The sequence below is a fragment of the Budorcas taxicolor genome, chromosome 1, assembly GCF_023091745.1.
Source record: "Budorcas taxicolor isolate Tak-1 chromosome 1, Takin1.1, whole genome shotgun sequence".
NCBI lineage: Eukaryota > Metazoa > Chordata > Mammalia > Artiodactyla > Bovidae > Budorcas > Budorcas taxicolor.
This window is the reverse complement of record NC_068910.1, coordinates 139,455,092-139,467,409: the sequence shown is the minus strand read 5'-3', so window position 1 is coordinate 139,467,409 and position 12,318 is coordinate 139,455,092. Positions and strand designations below refer to the sequence as shown.

Genomic DNA, 12,318 nt, shown 5'->3' with positions numbered 1-12,318 from the left:
AGAGACAGTGAAGGACAGCGGAGTCTGTGATGCTACAGTCTATGGATCACAGAGTTGGACACGACTTGGTGACTAAACAACAACAAAATGTTTGGCCTAAAACACACCTCAAATGGTTGCAGCGACCTGCTAACGCTGAGGAAGATGGACTGTTCTTTCCTGAACATGCCTCCTCCAATTATTCTGCACTATATGAATAAATCACTTTATTTTTTTAATTTTTATTTTTTAACACCAAAACCATTTTATATTGGGGTACAGCTCATTAAAAATGTTGTGATAAAAACAAATGTGCTAGTTTCGGGTGAACAGTGAAGGACTCAGCCATACATATAACGTATCCATTCTCCCCCAAACCCCTCTCCCATCCAGGCTGGCACATAACACAAGTCACTTTCTGATGTGAGAACGAGACGATCAACTCCAAGTCACTTTCTGCTTACCTGCTCTGCACTTCTAGCACCAAATGCATGACTACCGAGGGGCAACCAAATATACAGGATACATTCACCAAACACAGAGATGAAGCTCGAAACCAGCGTAGTAACTGGCACACGGACATTAAAAGCACAAAGTAAATATCCATTCTATCCAGGTTACAGCACTGTGATGGCTAACCTGGCCTGAAGAGAGACTGTGTTCTAAGTCAGATGCACAGATTTTGGAACAAGAAAAACCAAAATGTGAATTCTGGTTCAACTCCTCCTATTTGTATGGTAGTGGTAAATTACCTTATCTCAAGTCCTCATTTTTAAAATGGGGTTAGTAATACTAATATTAGCAATACTAAATGCATTTATAATGCCTGCCATAGAATTCGATTTCAATAAATATTATTTTTTATACTAATAGCCACCAACATGCAGTGCATTTTAGCCTAGGAAGCCCAAATAAATTTAATTTCAGGTGCAATATTAATCAAACAGAATCTTGAAATAAATTCCTTAAAAACCAGAATGCTGCAGATTTCCAGGTTGCAATCTATGCAAATCTACTTTGGCACTGCAAACTATATCAGTATCAGGTTTAACCACATCAAATCATAATAAAGGTAACAGTGAATTTTTGTATTCTGTTTGAGATATTATAAAGTGCTTTTAAACTCAAAATTAATTTAATCACATTTATACCTTTGGGGATAGGTCCTCCTCTGTTCCAGTTAACAACTGACTATATCTCGATTTAAATCCATTCTTCATTATTTGCTCTGTAATGGAGTTGCTCCTTGGAAAAAAAGTTATGACCAACCTAGACAGCATATTAAAAACTACTTTGCCAAAAAAGATCCATCTAGTCAAAGCTTTGATTTTTCCAGTAATCATGTATGGATGTGAGAGTTGGACTATGAAGAAGGCTGAATGCCGAAGAATTGATGCTTTTGAACTGTGGTTCTGGAGAAGACTCTTGAGAGTCCCTTGGACAGCAAGGAGATCCAACCTGACCATTCTAAAGGAAATCAGCCCTGGGTGTTCATTGGAAGAACTGATGTTGAAGCTGAAACTCCAATACTTCGGCCACCTGATGCGAAGAGCTGACTCATTTGAAAAGACCCTGATGCTGGGAATGAATGAAGGCGGGAAGAGAAGAGGACAACAGAGGATGAGACGGTTGGATGGCATCACCAACTCAATGGACATGAGTTTGAGTAAACTCCATAGTGATGGACAGGGAAGCCTAGCGTACTGCAGTCCATGGGGTCACAAAGAGTCAGACACGACTGAGCAACTGAACTGAACTGGACTTGAACTTTTTTCTCCCTTTTACAGCAACCACAATATTAAGCTTTGTCAGTAGAGGGCGCTGGAGACAGGCATTTTCCTTCTGGCTTCCAGTGTGTTACGTTGGATTGATATTCTTATTCTTACTGCACAGAAGTCAGCAGCTATTATGTGAGGAAAATCTAGTGGCTCTCTGCCCAACCATGTGCCCTGAACATGCATTCCCCTAAGTGAGCTTGTGGCACTGGCCTGAGCCCAGAGACCACCTTGGCGTTGGTCTGCCAATCAGACACCACGCACCCCAGGCCTTACATTACCCTGCTGGTGAACAAGTTCCTGACTATCGCTATCTCTCTGTGTGGGCCTGCCAATGCTCTGCTCCTGCAGAACCTACGCTTTCTCCAGCATCAGACTTCCGTAGAGTGCAGTCACCCCAATGCCCCATGCCTACAGAGGGGGGCTCCTCTAGCCCACCAGACTTTCTAACAGGTCCCAAAGGTGAGGTACTTCAGTGACTTTTCCATCATCCAGTGAGCCATGGCCATGCCTTCTCCAAAAAGGTCTGAATCTCTGCCGAGGATGAGATAGAGGCTCTTCCTTAGCTTTATGCAGAGCAGCACTCCTTATATTTGCTATTTCTACTTCCATAGAACTCTGCTGCTGCTAAGTCACTTCAGTCATGTCCGACTCTGTGCGACCCCATAGACAGCAGCCCACCAGGCTCCCCCGTCCCTGGGATTCTCCAGGCAAGAACACTGGAGTGGGTTGCCATTTCCTTCTCCAGTGCATGAAAGTGAAAAGTGAAAGGGAGGTCGCTCAGTCGTGTCTGACTCTTAGCGACCCCATGGACTGCAGCCTACCAGGCTCCTCCATCCATGGCATTTTCCAGGCAAGAGTCCTGGAGTGGGGTGCCATTGCCTTCTCCATAGAACTCTACTTCTTGCCAATTCCCTGTTACTTCAATCCATGTCATAGTTAATAGCTCCTATATAAAACTTTCCTTTTTCAATTACAATTTTAATTTTACAATTTACAATTTCCTTTCAATTGTGTGGTTTCTGTCTCTTGATTGGATCCTAACTTGATATCCTATCTTATAAGATGAAGAAATTCATCTGCAGCCCAGACAGAGCCAAGATCAAAACACAAAACTTCCAATTCCAAACCCTCTTGATTTTTCTACTACACTAAAACAGTCTTTTCATGAATAAAAACATATCAATTAAGAAAGAAAGAAATTCTCTAAAATGATTAACATCAGTGTCAACTTTACAGCACTCCCCTTTCAACTCATTCTCTTAGACACTCAAAGACAAAAGCAACACAGCACAGTATAAGCCGTACTGGGACTAGGTACTACACAGAGACAAGGTTAAAGGACCCTATTAAGGAGAAAAAAGTGAAGACTGGAAATAAATCCAGATTTAATCATAAAGCAAATTCTGGAAGCTACACTCAGTACTCAAAACAAATAAAATTGAACAGGACACCAAGTATTAACTAGACACCAATCAGGTGGCACCAGCGGTAAAGACCCCACCTGCAATCCAGGAGATGTAAGAGATGCAGGTTCAATCCCTGGGTCAGGAAGATCCCCTGGAGGAGGGCATGGCAACCCACTCTAGTATTCTTGCCTGGAGAATCCCATGGTTGAGAAGCCTGGCAGGCTACAGTCCATAGTGTCACAAAGAGTCACACATGACTGAAGGCACACACACATGCCTTTATAAAGGTAACCCCTGGGAGCCTCCTTGACCATTGTGTTATGTGAGAACACACCAGAAGATGGACATCTATGAACCTGGAAGTAAGCATCCTTTAAATCTGCCAGTACCTTGATCTCGAACATCCCAACCTCTTGAACTATAAAAAATAACCTTCTGTTATTCACAAGCAGCCCAGTCTACGGCACTTGATTGCTCACGTGCTTAGGCATGTCCGACTCTTGTGACCCCACGGTCCATAGCCCACCAGGCTCCTCTGTCCGTGGGATTTCCCAGGCAAGAATACTGGAGTGGGTTGCCATTTCCTCTCCAGGGGATCTTCCCGACACAGGAATCAAACTTGCCTTTCCTGCACCTCCTGCACTGGTAGGCAGAGTCTTTACCACTGTACCACCTGGGAGCCCAGTAGCAACCCAAATTAAGATACAAGCAGACTTGTTCCTTTGTGTATTTATGACGTCTTTCATCAATCTCTGAAAACCTTCAGTCAATTATTTTCTCAATTATTTATCTTGTTTCCTTCTGGGGCTCCGGATATACCTAGATATGTATTGTGTCCTTTGTATCATTTAATCTTTCATATTTTCAATTTTCTTTTCTCCCTATTATTAAAATCTATCTAGACAATCACTTCATATGCGTGCAATCACTTCATATATGGCTTCCATTTCACAAATTCTCTTGTCAGTTGTGTCTTTTATGCATGTAAACCATCCACTGAGTCTTAATTTCACTTAAAATTTACATTTTTAAAAATTGTAGTTGATTCTTCTAATTATGTCACATTTCAAAATCCCATCTTTCTTCACATAAAGGTTTTTTAAAATCTTATTTCTGAAATATTTTACACAGAACTGTTTAATATTCTGAAACTGATAATTCTAAGATATGAAGTTCTTGGTTCCTAAGGGCCTAAATCTATTATCTGTTGTACATGTTAACTCTGGGGCTTCCCTGGTGGCTCAGACAGTAAAGAATCTGCCTGCAGTACAGGATACCTGGGTTTGATCCCTGGGTTAGGAAAGGCCCCTGGAGGAGGAAATGGCAACCCACTCCAGTATTCTTACTTGGAGAATTCCATGGACAGAGGAGCCTGGAGGTATACAGTCTATGGGGTTGCAATTAAGAATGGTCTCATTTTAGACTTTGATAATATTTCATTGAAAGCCCAAATTTAGTTGAATCTAACCCCTTACAGGATCTGTCTCTTAAGGATGGAATTTAATGAAGGAAATAAAAGTATTCTAATTGCTTATGATCTTATTTTAAAAGAATAACTGTCATTGCTTTCCTCCAGAAAAGATATGCAATTTTTTTTCAGTCAAGAATCAAAGGATGCTACTTATCTGTGACCACGTCTGCCAGCTTGGGGGAAGGGAAGGGTCTCTGCTTAAAGCATTGCAGTCTCACCACTGCAGTGTACCCCAATATTAGTCTCCCAATCACACACGCATATTTATCTTTGTCTTAACTAGTCAGTTAACCAAGTCCACTTGCTTAGATCAAATTTCACTAATTTTGGTTTAAATTCCATTTCTTTATCAGCTCAAGGGATTTTTCTAGAAGAACAATATGACACCTGTATAAGAAATACATCTTTAGAACCAAGGAGATTTTGTTCTCTGTGTGCCATATTCTTGGTCTATAATTTCCTTTCTCATCAAAATTTGTCAAAAAAGATAAATATGGACATATCCACATTTTTCTGAACAAGAAAGGCTTGCATGTTCTAATTCCATAGTTCCCGCACAAAAATATAGATATTTTTCGGTATCATCATTAGACGAAAATGAACATAGAGAGTACCTGGTACAAATGTAGTCTAGGAACGTTATACACTCAAAAAGAGAGATAGCCATAAAAGAAAAAACAATGGAATGTTTAGCAGAAGAAAAAAAAACAGTAAAAGTTCACAAATAAAAGATTTACTTTAGGTGGTTAAAAAGAAACAAGGCTCAACAGTGATGGGGGGATTTAAAGGGATGCTGCATTTCAGAGTCAACAGGAAAAGTGAGACCGTTTCCATGAGAGGCAGTAAAGACAAAAATAAAGCAAAGCGTGAAAGGCACGTGCACAAGACTACGTAGTCCACCCCCTTATTATACGGTTAGAAAAGGAAAAACAATGAGAGCATCAGCCATTAGCCAGGACATCACCAAGTTAAGAGACGGCTCGGGGTTTCCCTTGCCGTCCGCTCGTTAAGACGCCGTGCTTCCAGTGCCGGGGTTGCAGTTTCGATCCCTAGTTGGGGAACTAAGATCCCACATGCTGTAATGCAGCCAAATGATAAAAGTAAATAAATTAAAATTTAAAAAAAAGAAGAAATGGCACTGTTGGTTCACTACTGCAGATCTAAGGGGACGATGACACTATAGAGAAATGACCAGTTGAAACTCAGAAGATGTCTAGCATATAACCAGACAATCCACTGTAAACTCAATTATAAAAGAGATGCTACAGGTTCACAACCAAATTCTATCTCTAATAAGACAGAATATTTGACATTTAATTGTGCTGTAAAATTACAGATGCATTATTATCGCACTACAGATCAATCTAGTTCTTCATCTCTGCTTTCCAGGGCTATGTATAAAATAATCTGGAAAACCAAATTCATTCAACTATGGATCAGGGCACACTTGGATTTAGGAGACAGAAGGTTGGCCGAGACTTAGGGATATCTCAACCAGAAGCATGCTTCCAAGCAGAACTAGCAGATAGAGTCTCATTACAATTAGATAGTTCTAAAAGATACATTAAAATATTTTCAAAAGATATAGTTCTTATTATAAGTGTGATACATGCTTATTATACAAAATTTAGTGGATACATTTAAAAAATAAATGAAATTACTTAAATCCCACCATCTAGAGATAACTAGCGTTAACACGTAACACTTGGTATACGTCCTCGCAGTTTACCCACTTGACCCCCTCTCCCTCTCTGCCTCCTTCCTCTCTCTCACTCACTTTCTCTCTGCCGTCTCTATCTCTACTGCTCTCAGCACCAGGTGTTTGCATCGGCACGAACCATTTTCTTTCCAAAATCCTGGCTAATTATATACACTAAAAGTGATACCTATTTTATTCCCACTTTTGATTAATAACGTTAAAAACTATTCTTTAACAATTCATTTAGAGAACAACTATTTCCTGAGCACTCACTCCATGCCAGGAGCCAGACTGGTCACCCCAGTCAGAGTCTCTTTCTGATCTCACTGTTCATCGTCCTCAGGCCAAGTCAGCACGTACTGAGTCTGGTTTGTATCAGAAGTCGTTTCATGTTCCCACCTCCATACCAGTCTCTCACCTCTTCTCTGGCAAGGACTGAAGGCAAGCCCCCCATCCTGCAGGGCTCCGCTCTAAGTTTCGGCCACTGTGGATGCTTAGTAAGCATCCTGGGGTCTCAGTTAGACCAGTGCAGTGACAGAAATACCCCTGTGGGAAGACATGGTACACACGGACTATCACGCTCCTAGATTACAGACATAAAATCTATGCAGGCAGGGGCTCCGTGTTATTTATTTTTGTAGCACAATTCAGTGTATTCTGTAGGCATTTAGAATTAAATTCTCAAATTCTGTGGCTGCTTGGTTTCACTAGCACTGTTAAGCTAATAAACTTCCCATCAGATCTAAATATTAAGCCTCAATTTGTGCTGCAAATGCTAAATGGCAAGGCCTTGAAATTTGGCATTTTCTGTTTCTGATTCTCATCCATTTCAAAGGAACTGCCGAGCCCTTAGGAGACAAAAGCTGGTCAAATAAAGTTGTTTCATGCCTACTAAATATGAATGCCATGTCCAAAATAGAAGGATTTGGAAAACGTTACACAGTAGCAGCAATCACAAAACTATGAATCTTATTTCATCTATTCTGTGTCTGTGGCCTGGTTCCCATGGGAACCAGACACATTTTTAACCTGTTTGTTTTAGAAAAAAGGCACCATTTTGTATGAGGCTTGCACTTAGGCATGCCATGTGCAGTGATTCAAATGTTAAAGTAGATTAATAATAGAGCCAATTTTAGAATGATTGCATGGTTTCCAAAAGAAAAAAATAAATTAATTTTGAAAATGTGTGCGCCTTCATCTAAATTGGTTAAAATATCATGACGCTTATATTTGTATATTTTCAAAAATTCTTACTCGTCATGAAAAGATAATCTGTGTGTGTATGTGTTTTAACATTTAAAAAGTCTTTAACACTTTCCATGCAAAGAAGCCTGTGTTAGACATTAAGGCTACAAAGATGAACTAGGTCAGATCTCACCCTGAAGTCCTGTAGAATAAGGAGACACAAAAGCATTTATGACCATACGACATGGCAATAACAGAAATAAAAGGAACAGCTGGGTGGGTGGGACAGAAGGTGAAATCAACTCTACCTTGGTGGTGGAGAGTGCTGGGGATACTTTGATGACAATTATGGACTTAATGAAAAAAGAAAACATTAAATCACTGGTCATACCGGCAAAGGAAAAAAAAATGCTCCAATCCTTTCTTCGTTGTTTTACTTTCTTCTCTTCCATAAAGAAATAACTGCACTAACCACTTGGACAATACAAATTTACTCCCATTCATCTCCAAATTGGGCAAAAATAGAGAATTCTTCTCAAATTCAGAAACCTGCCTGGACCGAGCTAGGTGAATGACAGGAAAGCTCAGAATGTCCACTGAAACCATGCAGGCCTGCTGGGCTACGTGGCTGGCGAAAAAATCCCGTGCCTTCTCCGCAGAGAATTCTACCTCCTAACATAGGAGCAAAATAAACTGCATGTGAAAAGGAGGCCTACAGATTACAAGAGTTGATTTGACTCATACGTGGGGTCATCCAGGTAATGTTTACTTATATAACAAATTAAAATTTCAATCTACTGGTCAGATCTAAGTCATGCTTGACTACAGAAGACCTTTTAAGGAGTAGGGTTTCTTTAAGTTCCTAGGAGAACTGAATCATTGCTCTAAGCAACTCTTAAACTCTTAATTAACCCATGTAATTAGAGGGACAGCAGCACAGTAACCTTAGATTTCTTAGGTTAACAATTAGTGCATTCAACTTCCTGAGAAAGCATAATTCAGTGATAGGCAGTTCTGAAAATGCAGAATGCTGGGAGGAAAACCAGTTTAAGAATAAAAATGGAGGCTTGATGGTCATAAACTCTGCATTTCCTGCCCTGATAGCCATCTGATATCTCCCAGGTTCAATAAGGTCCCTCTTCCCTGCTGTTCCTACATCCCTGTCAATATTCCCTTTCCCAAGAGGCAAGCTCTACATGGTTGCCATGAACCCTCACCAAAGGAAACCACTCTCAGGAGACAAAACACGTTCTCTCCTTTCAACCCCTGAAGTCTGTTTCTCTCCCTCACTCTGGGATAGGAGATTTTCAGCTAAACTGATTAGAATTTTAACAGGAAATTGCAGATTCCTCCAATAAACTTACGACAGATCCTTGTTGTTTAGTTCCTAAGTCCTATCTGACTCTTTTGCAACCCCATGGACTGTAGCTCAACAGTTCCTTCTGTTCTTGGAATTCTCCAGGAAAGTATACTGAAGTGGGTTTTCATGCCCTCCTCCAGGGGATCTTCCTGACCCAGGGATTGAACCCATATCTTCTGCATTGACAAGCAGTTTCTTCACCACTGAGCCACCAGGGAACAAATTTTTTTTTTGACAGTTTTTCTTTGGAGCAAACAATGACAGTAGGAACGAAGGATTTTAAACCCATAGGAAATAGCCAATGATACAAAAACCTAGAACCATCAAAATAGCAGCTGTGAAAGCTGCTTCCGTGCAAAGACAGGCATGATAAAGGACAGAAATGGTATGGACTTAACCGAAGCAGAAGGTAGTAAGAAGAGGTGGCAAGAATACACAGAAGAACTATACAAAAAAGATCTTAATGACCCAGACAACCATGATGGTGTGATCACTCATGTAGAGCCAGACAGCCAGCAGTATGAAGTCAAATGGGCCTTAGGAAGCATCACTACGAACAGCTAGTGGAAGTGATGGAGTTCCAGTTGAGCTATTTCAAATCCTGAAAGATAATGCTGTGAAAGTGCTGCACTCAATATGCCAGCAAATTTGGAAAACTCAGCAGTGCCCAAGGACTGGAAAAAGTCAGTTTTTATTCCAATCCCAAATAAGGGCAATGCCAAAGAATGTTCAAACTACTGCCTAATTGTACTCATTTCACATGATAGCAAGGTCATGCTCAAAATCCTCCAAGCTAGACTTCAACAGTACATGAACAGAGAACTTCCAAATGTACAAGCTGGATTTAGAAAAGGCAGAGAAACCAGAGACCAAATTGCCAACATCCATTGGATGATCGGGAAAGCAGGAGAGTTCCATATAAACATTTGTTTTATTGACTATGCTAAAGCCTTGACTATGTGGATCACAACAAACTGTGGAATACCAGACCACCTTACCTGCCTCCTAAGAAACCTGTATGCAAGTCAAGAAGCAACAGTTAGAACCAGACATGGAACAATGGACTGATTCCACATTGGGAAAGGAGTGTGTCAAGTATGTATATTGTCATTCTGCTTATTCAATTTATATGCAGAGTACCTCATGCAAAACACTGGGCTGGATGAAGCACAAGCTGGAATCAAGATTGCAGGGAGAAATATCAATAACCTCAGATATGCAGATGACACCACCCTTATGGCATAGAATGAAGAGGAACTAAAAAGCCTCTTGATGAAAGTGAAAGAGGAAAGTGAAAAAATTGGCTTAAAACTCAACATTCAGGAAACTAAGACCATGGCATCCTGTCCCATCGCTTCATGGCATACAGGTGGGGAAACAATGGAAGAAGTGAAAGACTTTATTTCTTGGGCTCCAAAAATCACTGCAGATGGTGACTACAGCTATAAAATTAAGACACTTGCTCCTTGGAATAAAAGTTTGTCTATGACAAACCTAGACAGTGATTAAAAAGCAGAGACATTACTTTGCCAAAAAGGTGCATAGAGTCAAAGCTATGGTTTTTCTAGTGGTCATGTATAGATGTGAGAGTTGGACCATAAAGAAGACTGAGCACCGAAGAATTGATGCTTTTGAACTGTGGTGTTGGAGAAGACTCTTGAGAGTCCCTTAGACTGCAAGGAGATCCAATCAGTTCATCCTAACGGAAATCAGTCTTGAATATTCATTGGAAGAACTGATGCTAAAGCTAAAACTCCAGCACTTTGGCCACCTGATGTGAAGAGCTGACTCATCTGAAAAGCCCCTGATGTTGGGAAAGATTGAAGGTGGGAGGCAAATAGGATGACAGAGGATGAGATGGTTGGATGGCATCACTGACTTGATGGACGTGAGTTTGGGCAAGTTCCAGGAGTTGGTGATGGACAGGGAAGCCTGGTGTGCTGCAGTCCATGGGGTCACAAAGAGTCGGACATGACTGAGCAACTGAACAACAACAAAAAGCAGCTTTGGGGGAGAGGCGTTTGTAAGCAGATAATATGATTATCAACTGGATGAAATAGAAGGAATCAAACAGTTTTAATCCAGAAAACGTCTGTTTCATCCAGTTGATAATCATATTATCTGCTTACAAATGCCTCTCCCCCAAAGCTGCTTTTTGTTGTTGTTCAGTTGCTCAGTCATGTCCGACTCTTTGTGACCCCATGGACTGCAGCACACCAGGCTTCCCTGTCCATCACCAACTCCTGGAACTTGCCCAAACTCACGTCCATCAAGTCAGTGATGCCATCCAACCATCTCATCCTCTGTCATCCTATTTGCCTCCTGCCTTCAATTTTATATATGTGCTACATAAATTTTTGCATATGTTATATATTATAATAACAAATGACACACAAATATGCAACATGGCCAATATGATCACTAAAACTCAATGTGAAAAATATCACGGAATAAAAGACTCATGTACTAGGCTTTTGAGGATCCACCCTCAAACAAATAAGTGCATAAATCTACCAGTCCTAGACCCCAAAGTAGGGGGCATGCCCTGCATCCAGCAAGCTCCTCAGAAGAGCTGGATCTTCCCTCTGAGTCTCCACAGTCATCACTTTACCATGATCCCCAACCCTGTATTTATAGTAATAGCACTGTCCTCTCCCACTGGATTCGGGCCTCTCTGAATTCAGAGCCTATGCCTTTCAGGGTCTGTGGAATCTTTCTGTCACCCTCTGTGACCAGTGCAGTATTCAAAAAGGTTTGTTGAATCTAATATAAAAGGCAGAGGGAACTGGAAAGGAATTTCTTTCCATCCTTCCTCAACATTTGAAAAGTACTATTGGTGATGCTAGGGGTAGAGAACCCACCTGCCTATATAGGAGACATAAAAGATGCGGGTTCAATCCCTTGGTGGGGAAAATGCCCCAGAGGAGGAAACGGCAGTATTCTTGCCTGGATAATCCTATGGACAGAGGAGCCAGGCAGGCTGAATCAACTTAGCATGAGCACAAGCATTTTCTTCTTACTTAAAAAATACCCACCTTGCATTTAGAAAATGTTTTATAGTTGGCAATTTCTCTCCCATCAGTTATTTAGCTTCCTTCTTGTTAGAGCACTTTAACGTGGTCAAGGAAAGGTTTATAAGGCTCAGAGAGATGAAATGAATTTCCCTGAATCATCTGAACCAAACTGGCTAAGAAGCCAAGTATTTAAATTCCTGCGTGCTGCTGCTGCTGCTAAGTCACCTCAGTTGCTTCAGTCCAACTCTGTGCGACCCCACAGACTGCAGCCTACCAGGCTCCTCCATCCATGGGATTTTCCAGGCAAGGGTACTGGAGTGGGGTGCCATTGCCTTCTCCGAAATTCCTGCGTACCTCCAACCAATCAGTGCTGCTACTAACCTTTCCTTTTCAACCAAAGTACATACGTTTATTAAACACTGGGTA

General features: G+C 41.0%; 1 protein-coding gene across 1 annotated transcript in view; it reads right to left on the bottom strand.

Annotated features, from left to right (window-relative positions):
- The window catches only part of FGF12 (fibroblast growth factor 12), a 411,991-nt gene that overhangs the window by 341,181 nt on the left and 58,492 nt on the right, over window positions 1-12,318 (bottom strand). The gene's annotated exons all lie outside the window — the stretch shown is intronic.